The sequence below is a fragment of the Triturus cristatus genome, chromosome 6 (assembly GCF_964204655.1).
Source record: "Triturus cristatus chromosome 6, aTriCri1.1, whole genome shotgun sequence".
In the NCBI taxonomy this organism is placed as follows: domain Eukaryota; kingdom Metazoa; phylum Chordata; class Amphibia; order Caudata; family Salamandridae; genus Triturus; species Triturus cristatus.
The window spans coordinates 1557198698-1557211185 of record NC_140589.1 but is presented as its reverse complement, the minus strand read 5'-3'; positions in this window follow the sequence as shown (position 1 = coordinate 1557211185).

The window sequence follows — 12488 nt, the reverse complement described above, 5'->3', positions numbered from 1 at the left end:
GATCCATCACCATTCTTTAGCCCACTCTGCCACCCCAGTTCAGACATGGCCATATGCAAATCAGTCTGACCCTGTGCCTCATGGGAACAGTCCAGCCCGAACTGCAAAGCCATGCCTTCCCTGGACCGGAAACAAGCTTCCTAGGACTGGTTTCTGGCATTTCAGCCGTCTTCAGCCAGGCTTGCTTGAATCCAGTGGCAAAGTGAGCAAGGGACTCACGTCTGAGCATACCCTGCCAACTTATGGCGAACAAAGCGGTACAAAAGGGGCTGGTAATGGACGGAGCATCAGAACCAATCAAACACTCACACCCAGTCAACAGATCTGGGTTTGATCCATCACCATTCTTTAGCCCACTCTGCCACCCCAGTTCAGACATGGCCATATGCACATCAGTCTGACCCTGTGCCTCATGGGAACAGTCCAGCCCGAACTGCTAAGCCATGCCTTCCCTGGACCGGAAACAAGCTTCCTAGGACCGGTTTCTGGCATTTCAGCCGTCTTCAGTCAGGCTTGCTTGAATCCAGTGGCAAAGTGAGCAAGGGACTCACGTCTGAGCATACCCTGCCAACTTATGGCGAACACAGCGGTACAAAAGGGGGTGGTGATGGACGGAGCATCAGAACCAATCAAATACTCACACCCAGACAACAAATCTGGGTTTGATCCATCACCATTCTTTAGCCCACTCTGCCACCCCAGTTCAGACATGGCCATATGCAAAATAGTCTGACCCTGTGCCTCATGGGAACAGTCCAGCCCGAACTGCAAAGCCATGCCTTCCCTGGACCGGAAACAAGCTTCCTAGGACCGGTTTCTGGCATTTCAGCCGTCTTCAGCAAGGCTTGCTTGAATCCAGTGGCAAAGTGAGCAAGGGGCCCACGTCTGAGCATACCCTGCCAACTTATGGCGAACAAAGCGGTACAAGTCCAACAAAGGATCAGTTGGCTGCCACTCTATCTTGGTCAGCCTGAAATTGTGCCTATGTCCTGGTCTACAGTGACCATTGACTACTGTTGGCGCTTTGCACTTTGTGGTTCTATGAATACTCCGAGTTTTAAAAACGTATATCTCCCCTTGTTAGAATATTCTAGTATTGATATCGATATCATTATATTCATTAAATGATTCTCTATTATTATACAATTTAGTGGGATTTTTTGTTGTCGTTTTGACATTTTAATTGTTTTGGTACTTGTAAATGCTTTACACATTTTCTTGTTAAGCCTGTGTGTTCTGTGCCATAGCTACCAGGGGTTGGGCTCAGTTTTAAGAGACTGGAACCTTTAACTGAACCAAGCAAGAGAGCGACCCAATTACTTATAGTTGACTACCATACAACTCAATTAATAATTTCACTTTCCAACATGGGCATTCCAGTTGTTGCCCCTCTATTGATGATAGTGCCAAACTCTTCAAAGGCAACCATAATTGAACCATTGTTTTCGAAAGGTAGAAGAAGTGATCAGCGTGTTATTGATTCATCTCTATTAATGAATATGGCTCAGAAAATCTTTAATTCATGGTTGCACTGTGGGATCTGGTTTGAAGATTCATTATGGCTAAAAAGCCTCTTTTTGTTCGTTCTTAGATTTCAAGGCAATATTTCATTCTGTAGATTGCACACAATTATCAGTCAAACTTGAAAGGTGGGGCATTCTCTCCGGGTATTACCAAATAGTCGCTTGTTACACCCTGACAAATGGGATAGGTAGAAATCTTTTTAAATGGAAATTTATCAAAGAAATCTCATTTGAAAACAGCCTTTTTGTTGACCCACATTTAATTTATTCTTGGGCAATTTACCAACCGTATTGCTAAAATCTCATTCTTTATCTTCACAAGTTTAGAACTCTTCTTTTGGGTTCTCTTTTATTTTTGGATAATTTTTCATTATTAGCTAAAATTTCAGTTGGATATCAACGGAAACTGTTATCTTGAAAGCTTATTGTGACATTAACAAAATAGGAATCAATTCAGATTAAACAAAAGTTATCAGCATTTTCTAAAACATAAATTCGCATGTTGGTTAGCAGGTATGAAACTAGCGGTGGTGAAAGATTATCATCATTTAGGGCTGACTATTACTTCAAATCTTTCCTGGAATTATCTTTTGAGGAAAATAAAGGATAAGATCTCCATCACTTTTGCAGGATTAGTACGTTTCCATTAGGCCTGGGTGGCAAATTTCGTTCCGCTCGGGTAATTTGCGGAATTTGGGTAATTTTGCGTTCCGCAGAGAACATGGTGTAGGGGGTTTCATCTAGTGCCCTTTTAATAGCAATTGCTGTCAACATTGTACTTATATCGGTATATAATTGTGAAATGTTAAGGCTGGTCAAAGTTTAGTTGAGTAAATGGATGGTAATGAAAAAAGTGTTGCCAGGCTCAACAATGGTGCAAGTCTTTTCTACACAAGGTTTTGTTCCTTAGATTTGAATGCTAAAAGCTGAGCACTTAATTTTCTTTAAAATCGCAAGGAATGCAAACAGCTTAAGTTCCAAGATTTGTTTGCAGGGTATCTTAGAAGATGCCAGGAGGGAGACAAACTCAATCAATAAATGATTTTAAAAAGATCCCTCCTTGTTAAATTAATTTACCTTCAGTGATCACTATGGCTAAGTGGAAAAATGTATCGAAAAAACCTGCTAATTTCGAAAGCTTAAATTGGGATAGAGGTCATCTGGGCTCTTCTGGCATGTACTTCAAAAAGAAATGCAATTTTAGATTAACAGTAAGTGTGAATCTGGGATGGCAATCAGGGGTTATGATGTTGATTATTAAAGCCACCAATGGAAAATGCATCTATAAATGTAATAATTATTTCTCGTGGATTCACATTCTCTTACATTGTGCACATTTTCACTACACTCTCCTTAAGTCTATTGTTCTTACTCATTCTGCAGCCATGGACCTCCTGGGGTAAATTAATTATATTAATCTGGCTGGTGCAATTGGGAATTCTTTTTGTACAGTGACTTATTTTAATATGTTTTTGATATGTATATCTTAAGCACTTGCTCTTTGAAATAAAAATTAATTATATAATTGCTAAAATATGAATGCAGGATGTCATTTGCTGCCATGTTTCCATGTTCATCTATATTAATGTCTGTTGAGCACTCCTTCATGGTATGGGATCAGACAAACCAGGCATCCTGAAGTGCGGTGGCCAAGCGTGATCAAACATTCCTGCTTCCTCTTTCACTAATATATCCAGAAACCTCCCACATAATATAATGTAAGTGGTGCTGGTATATAGGACGAGGAGATTCAGGTCTCACATCACTTCTGCAAAAAGTCTAGGCGACAGGTTAGCAGATATCTGGCCTGAAAGAGATGTATATTTTAAGGGGCATACATATAGGAGCTTTGAGTCATGCTTGCACCACACAAACATGGTACATGTGTGATGCAAACTTTGCATGGCTTTAAATGGCTTGAAAAAGAGTAATGCAAAGCAGTGCAAATCGCTGTGTTGCGTTACTCTGCGCAAGGGAAGCGTTCCACGGGCGCTGCAGTGGGTGTTCCCAAGAGTTAAGAGGATGCTTGTTTCCAGTCCAGGGAGGACCTGGCCTGGCAGTTTGGGATGGGAACAGGGTCAAGACTGATTTGCATATGGCTGGGTTCAAACTGGAATGGCGTAGTGAGCAAAAAAACGATGGTATGAGGCCCAGATCTCTGTACTGGGGTGAATGTAAGACATTGTTCTGCATTCTGTCCATCAATTGTTGTTTTTGTATTTGTCACACTGTGTGTTATGCCCAGATGTGGGTTCCCTGTTCTCCATGCCACGGGAGTCAAGCTATCCTGGCTGATGAGGGGTGAAACCCCGAAACCGGTTCTAGGATATACTGGGGTGAATGTATTACATTGTTTTTCATTCTGTCCATCGATTGTTGTTTTTGCATTTGTCTCCCTAATAGGGCTAGAGAGGTCCCAAGATACATCCAGAACACAATTAAAATTGCCACCCCATATACCGGGAATGTGTGGGTCCCGACGAGTGCATGGGGTGAGGAGGTCTAAAATAACAGTGATTAGTATTGGGGGTATAAATACCCACCAGTGTGAGTGGCTCCCCATCCAAATGGCACTCCACTATTACATACCTACCCTCCATGTCAACTCTATGTGTGCCTGCAACAAATGGGATCCCCTATGGCAAACCATATGAACACCCCCTTTCGTACATACCAATGCAGTAGTGCCGTACACCTGCCCCCTCCACTTCGCATCAACCTTATGCAATTCTGTCTGCATTAAGTGTGTTTCTTGCAGGAAAGCAACATGCGCACCCCGACACTTAAGGTAAGCATGCAACGGTTATATCTTTATTGAGGTGGCTATGCCCTGCACGTTCTACTTCAGCATGTTATAGTGTGGGGTGGAGATGTACATTGGTGTGCCTATATAATATAGTTCTAGAAGGTGAGAAATGGCAGCCCACAAAGCCTACTCCCTCAAGCTCCAATGCGTAGGTACTCCTGTGTGCCCTGCCTACCTGTGTGTGACCAGTGTAGGCATGAGTTATGCCACAGCAACATATATACTAGACTCCAACTGAGCAGCACAAAAACAGAAAAACACATCCAATCCCCCCGCCCTGGCCGGGGCTCCACCAGGTAACCCAGCCATAACCTGTCAACAAATATTCAAGAACATAAGAGAAATACAAAAGAGAAAACATGTCCTGTTCGACAAGTAGTGGGGACATGGCTCACAGGCACACGGGTCCACTCTACTGATCTGGGCACCTGACCATCACCCAGGGAGGCCCTGGGCATCTCCAGGAGTCAGCAAGGAGCAGGCCATACCAGTAGTCATGGAGCAAGAAACAGCATCCACACTTCAGAGCAGATTATCTGCTAGTCGTGCTGTTAGCACAGGTCCTTGGGAGGCCCCTTCAACAAAGGCTACAGAGCCACAAATGTCCGATACAGTATTCTAGGTGTGAACTGATCGCAAAACTGCAAAATGATTCTGCCCATGATGCAGCACTTCTTCAAATAACTGTGCATGTTTCCTAGCGGCCTTCGCAGTGGAGGGGTGGGTCCTGGTCCCCAAGCAGCTAATACCTCATGGTCAGAGCATCAGCCAGTCATCAGTGCTTCAGTTGTCCGATGGGGGATCCACTATACCCCTAGCATGGAGCCAGGTCAAGGCATCCTCAGGGCTCAGGAAGAAATGAGAGGACTAACCATCCACCATCTTGAACTTTGAAGGGTAAAGCAGACAATACCAATGGCCCAGCTTCCGGAGGCATTGTTTGACCGCAGTGTAGGAAGTACGTAGAACCTGCACCTCCACAGTGAAGTCTTGGTATACAGTGATGGTATTGCCCTAGAAGTGCCAAGGACCCTTTGTCCAAAACAGCTGCAATATCAGGTCTCTTTCCCTGTAGTTAAGGAGTCTGGCGAATACAGGCCTCGAGCGGGCACCCAGCAGTGGTGGCCTCCCCAGCAGTCGATGCGCCAACTCCACAGAGAAGACTTTGGGCACCTTGTTCTCCAGTACAGTAGACATGAACCAGTGTTCGAGGAAGAGTTCCATGCTTGGGCCCTCTGAGCATTCCAGTAAGCCCAAGAAGCGGACATTGTTGCACCTTGAGCGACCCTCCGCATCTTCCTCAAGGCATTGCAGGGAGGTCACCTTGGTCTTCATGTCCTTCAATTGGGCTTGGAGGTCCTGCAGCGTGGGTCGCATTGTGGTCAAGGAAGATTAAGCTTTGCCATGGAATCCACTAACTTTCTTTGGTCAGCACGGAGCAATTTTGCATCCAAGGAGACAGTGTCCATATTGCACTCCAGTGTGTTCTCGGTGTCCAGGATTGCATGCAATATTTTCTCAAACTGGGCAGAGTGACCACATAGAGTGGCCTCAAGATGATCCAAAGTTCCAGTGACGCAATCAAGCAGAGCGTATGGACCCGAGGCCACCCCAGTGCCCAGGAAGGGGTTCCTGGAGGGTTTAGGGTTCACCATCATGGCCACAGGGACACCTATCACTAGTGATCACCCCGGGGAGGGCTAGTTAATCCAGGAGCACCCCCAAACACACCACGTGGGTCATGACCTGGGAATCACCATGCGCCTCCAGATCAGTGGGTGTCGGTGACCCGGCCGCCACATATGGCCCAAGGTGAATGTTATGGGGTCCACATCCTCCCCATGGAACAATGCAAGTGTCACAGCAACAATGTATGCAAGAGTCCACAGGCAATGAGAACAGTCAAGAAATCAGGAAGGGAGCATCCTGGAAATTCCTAACATTCACAAGGCCACACTCACTGCATTATTCAGGACGTAGGCAAGAGCCTCCCAGCACTGGGCCTGCATTCATCCTTGTGACAGCACCAGGTGGCAGGCCCCATTCCTGGATCCTTCAGCAAGGCCATTCCCCCTCCCGCAGGGAAACAACAGCTAGGGTGGGCCCCCAGATTACTCTAAAAACCCTCTATTCCCCTCAGGACTCCACACTGGGGGTAAGGCAGGCACCTCGGTCCAGTGCGCACCACAATCAGCACAGGCCGCAAGGCAGAAGCCAGCCATTTACACCAAGGGTACACAGCTCTCGCCTCATAGCCCCTTGCAGGTCAGTGCCCCACCATGCCTGTATCAGTCACTGGGGCCAGGTTCATTGGGATAGCAATGGTTGCCCCCTAGTCAGGCCCCCATGAATGATACAGGATTTCGATCAGGCCCTGGCTAGAGCTCACAAGAACACGTCCTCAGTGGCATCCATCTTGGCCACGACCCTCAACTGCTTTTTGCTGTTAATGGATGCAGCTTTACTGTACTTGTAATGCAGTTGACAGGACCAAAATGCCTACTTAATCTTTCTTGATCTGTTCCTTTCAAACTTCCATCCATAAATCATTTCACTCATTGATTCTTTTACCCATCCATTTGTCTTTTCAGCTACCTGGATATCTATCCTTCACCCTTCCATTTGCTAAACTCATTACTTTCTCTTTACCTTTTTCTCCCTTTGACCCTTGGGACTTCCTTCCTTTAACCCTTACACCGTTACATTTGTCATTTTGTCCTTTTGCCCTTCCTTGCTTCCTTTCAGGAGCTGCTTTTCTGCCTTTATTCTTTGCTTCTTTCCCCTTTCTTTCTCCCACCTGTCTTTTTTACTCTCCTAAGTTTTTCCTGTTATCTTTTCTCTCTCCCCCCCCACTTTATTTGCTTTTCTATCCCACCCATTTTCTTCTTTTGCATTGTTTCTATGACCTTGTGCCGGTCACTGTTTGTCAGCCCTCTGCTCACATCCCGCAGCACTTTCATAACATCCCCTTACTGTGTTATTTATGTGCCTTTGTCTGTGGCTAGAATAAGCTAGTCAACATTTTAATGCAAGCCTAGAGTAGCAGCTCATCAGGCCCAGCCAGTGGTGACTGGCATGTAAGGAGGTTGGTGGGGTGCAAGAGAGAAAAATTAAAGTTACAAGTAAATAAAAAAAATAATTACACTTACCTTTAATCCTGGTGTGACGTCCTCCTGTCTCAGGTCTTTTGTTCTCCAAAGCGGGACCAGTCCCAATCCTGATGCTCCTTCCATGCAGCATGAAAACAGCTCTAGGATTGGGGAAGCGGCCACTCTGGCTTTTTCTGAGGCTACTGGAGCCCTATGCTGTTTCCAACCCAGCTGTCTATGACAGCTGAGTTAAAGAGGCTTAAACTGCACATGTCTGGCTAAGTTCAGTGTGAATAGGGGCCAGCATCCCACTGTTAGACCTGTCAGCCTTAGGGTGGTCTTCCACCAAACGTTTTGAATTCCTCCTCTATTTTTGCTTATCTTGTTTTAATTGGTCTTAGGACTCAGTGTACTTTACCACTGATAATCAGTGCTATGGTGTATGTGCTCACTCCTTTAAACATGGTAAAATTGGCTTACATCCTACTGGCACAGTTAATTTACTTGTAAGTCCCTAGTAAAGTGGTTCTGCATGTATCCAGGGTCTGGAAATTAAATGCTACTAGTGGGCCTGAATCACTGAATGAATGTACCACCTACTTAAGTAGCTCTTTTAATCTTGTCTCAGACCTGTCCTTGCAGCCTGTGTGTGCAGTTTTTAACCACCATTTCAACCTTGCCAAATAAACCTTTCAAGCCGGGGTTGTTCAGTGTAGCCCTAAACAGCCTATAGGGCAGGGTGCAGTTTAATAAAAAAAATGAGCATGTACTTTTAACCTTTACATGTCCTGTTAGTGAAAGACTCTTACATTTGTGTTTCACTACTGCAAGGCCTACCTCTCTCATAGGATGACATTGGGTTACCTTATTATATTTAATAAGTTATAACTTTCAATTGAGAGCAGGCAGGAATGTTGAATTATTTGTTGTCTAAAGAATTTCAGTCCCTCTGTAATGGTAAAGTCGGATTTTAAGTAACAGTTCAGAGATGCCACCCAGTTTTAGAAAGTTGGCATGTTCTTGCTCCTAGCCATTTGGGGCCTGCAGCCTGTATCCTGGGTCACATGACTAGGTGTATCTAGCAGTTGGTCTTTGTGTACTGCTCCCAGCCAGTGAGACAAAAGGGGAATAGGTATGGCAGGATGGGCCATCTTTGACTTGATGAGGGGGAAGACCTGTCACCTACCACACTTGCATATCACCAAGGCTCTGCCCAGCACACTCACAAAGGGTTCCGACACTAGTCTTTTGAGACTCAAGAAAAGCTGGGGTCAGGGAGGGCAAGGAAGAAAAACCAAATACCCTGACTCCCTAGTGGCGCTTCTAAGGTCCTGGACCATTGGTGTGACCTCAGTGGACCTGACCTGAAGTTTTTGGTCTCTTCATGACCAGGAAAGGGCCAGTTGGCACCAAAACCCTAGCACTCCCTCTGCCCCAAGAGCAAAGTTCTTTCAACCCAACACTTGTGCATACAGCATTGACTGCTTGCGTAGAGCGCCACTGCGAAGCTCTGGTTCGGCCATTCACAACAATTACAGGATCTTCATGCACTGCGACGACCATCCAAAACACCAGACCTGCTCTTTGCGCTACATCAACTAGTATCCATGATGCTTCCTTGCTCCTCGCAGTCCCCTCCAACCACAAACAAGACTCCTTTTGCTGGACTGAAAAGATAACTCTTCAGCAGGACTAACCTGGTCCCTGTCTCAGACCCATGCTCCATCATAGTCTGCCTAAACTTGTAACTTTCTCCTGGTCTTGCACAACCAGATAGTCGTGAGTGTCACTGTGGGTTTTTTGGTGCAATTTTCACCTACAACTCTGTTTCTACAGATTGGATTTTTGAAATTTTGGTGTCAAATTATTTAGTACAGTTCACTCTATTATTAAATGTGGTGTGGGATTTTTCTTGTGTTGTGTTTTCATTTCCATAATGTTTGAAGGGTGGCTTAAACACTTTATACACTCCCTCTAAGTTAAGCCTGACTGCTCTGTGCTACTCTACCAAAGGGTTGAGCACAGGTTAATTTGGGGTTTACTTGTGCCTCACCCTGACAAGGATTGTTGTTGCTGCTTGAGCAGGGTTTTACCCACTCAACCAGTAACCCAATTTCTCATGCACCACAGAAGTACAGTAAAGTGCCCCCTTTGACTTACTACATCATGGGTTTATGCATCGCCGTAGTACCTATATGTGTCATCCAGACCCTGTATCTACGGGATTGGCCGTGTGCTGGGAGGTATAAGAAGCACTTCTGTGTCACATGGTGCATCAGAAAGCATACTGATGTGACAGCATGACGGAAGGATTCTCCACATGATTTCCCCTAGGTAGATGGTAAATGTAGACTGTTTGGTGCGTCGTCCTTGTTAGAGTTGATCCACAAACAGTGGATCTCCTCATAAAAGCGGTGTGCATGCCTACTTTTCTAAATATATGCGTGCCACCACATTGTATTCTAAAATATGTATCGTCTTGAACTTTACTGGAATTACCTAAACAAATGTTGGAAAACTGACTATCCATCATCACATTGGTTCCTCAGTATATTTGAATATGTCTGCATCATTATCGTGAGGGGTCTAAAGGCAAAATTACCCCCCTGAATATCAATACTACCACTCCCCTCTATGAATTTTAGTATGTTATGTATGAAACGCTCCTATTAGATATGTTCTTGGCATCATGATTGTGTTAAAAATGTGGGTGTCCATGGCATGCATAATGGTCCTCCTTTGCTATGGTTCTTCAGTCCAGTAGAACCTGTAGGCCTCATTGTCATGATGGTCTGACAGATCAATGATTTTGTAGAATATTGCCCCTTGCAATTTTGTCGTTCAGACCCCCCTTGTGAGTTAATAACCTGCAAATCTAATGCTGTTCTCTTTCAAAAAGTATTCTCTCAGGATTGTTTAACATTGTTGTCCAACGGTTCCGTTATTATCCACTTTAGATCATTAGTCATGTGTCTCTTTGAGATGTAATTTTCAGTCTTCTTATTTGCAGTTTTCTGACAGTGCTGTGGTGCTCTCAAATTCTTATCTTAACTTTACTGATCGTCATGCCAATATAACAAAGACCACAGGGACAGGCAATCATATAGATTACTTCTTTAGAAGTAAAATAAGTGTGATTCCTAATGTACCACAAAGTGGGTAAACCTAGTTTCACTGTTTTTGTAGGGGTTGTCAGGTGACAAATACTGCAATGCCCACAGGGGTAACGTCATGTAACTATAGGGAGACCTAGATGACTACATAAGGGATTGCCTTTATTTGTGGTTTTCTCTAGTTTTGTGTGTACCAAAGTATCTCTTAGACCAGTAGTTTTCAGCATTTTGACTTGTATGGTCCCCAACGTAATCACTACTGGAACCCTGGGATCCTAATTGAATCATTATTGGAATTTGGGGACCCCCAGCAAATCACTACTGGAAGCCGGGGAGCCCGGATTAAGCATTTTAGGTCATTTGAACAGCAATACAGTGTATAAAAAATACAGAACCAAGCATTCATCAAGCACATACACAAATGATGAAACATGTAATTGAATTGACAAATAAATATAAAAATAAAATCTAAATGTTTTACTTAATTGGAAGCTTGGAACTTTTCTAAAATTGATTGAGGCCACTCATCTTTTATACTGTAGCTTGTTTGATGCACTTGAACAGCTCCCAGAAATCAAACTGAGGATGCTATTTTAATTTTTAGCCTCCAATTTTACATTCCCCTTCTTTTAATATATATATTTTATTAATCTGTTAATATTTTATTATTTTTAAGTAGACATGGACCCCCTGAGTGGGTTTCTCTGACCCACTCGGGACCGCAGGTTAAGAACTACTGTCTTCGAGCCAGATGTACGACCTGCAAAATAGCACCTCGCAAATTGCGACTAATTCTGGACTCGCAATATGCGAGGCGCAATTTGGCATGTACAATAGTGTGTTTAACACTGTTTGCATTTCCCAATGGGAGTCACAAATTGCGAAGCTCATGAATATTAATGAGCCTCTCGCAATTTGCGAGCCCATTGGGAATGACAGGCCCTCCAAGGGAAGGTGGCCTGCTGGGCTCAGCAGACCACCAAGTCTGGGACTGCTTTTAAATAAACCAGTTTTTTTAAAGGTAAAAGGGATGCATTGAAAAAAAATAATGAAACGTTTTCGTTTCATTTTTTAAGGGCAGGTAGTGGTCCCTGGGACCACTGCCTGCCCTTAAAAAGTATTTTTAGAGACAGTCACAAAGTGGAAGGGGTCCCCTGGGGACCCCTTCCAAATTGCAACTGCATTACCACCCTGTTGAAGAGGGTGATAATTTGCAAGAGTTTTGAGACCGCAATTCCGGTCACAAAACATTCATACATTGCTTTACGGACGCAATTAGAAAGAGAACACCCCTTCCTAAGACCGAATCGCAATTCCTAAATAGCGAATTGGAAATAAATTGAGACTCGCTATTTAGGAATTGTACATGGCCCTGGTCCATTTCGCATGCGCAAACGGTTCGCAAACCCGTTTGCGCATGCAATGTAGAGTCGTACATCTGGCCCTTAGACCCTTAGACTCTTAGCTCGTTTTGTGTGAAATCATTGGAAAATCCCATATGCAGGGTCTTGTATTCCGGATGTGTCAATTCTGCCTGATAATTCTTTTGACCATGTTGGATGCTATATTAAAGGTTGTGACGCAAATCAATGTATCTTCCTTGTCATGTATTGGTTATTGTGTCCAACAATGCTTCCCTTCTCTGATTTCTGACCCTTTCCTTAGATGTTTGAATAATCTTTTGTAGGTAGTCACATATTCTCAAATTCTTAGATAGATGTTCTTCCTGTATTTTGAAATCTGAGGTTTTGCAGCAATTCCTTCTCAGGCACAGCAACTGACCATTCAGAAGTTTTTCTTTTAGAGAGGGAGAGTGGAAGCTTTCAAACCTAACTAAATTATTTCTGACTGTTGGTTTATGGTATATGTCCATATTGAGGACCCCCATGCTCTAAACAAATCTTGACATCCAAAAAGCCACTCACACCAATACAGCCACTTACACAACCATTCACTT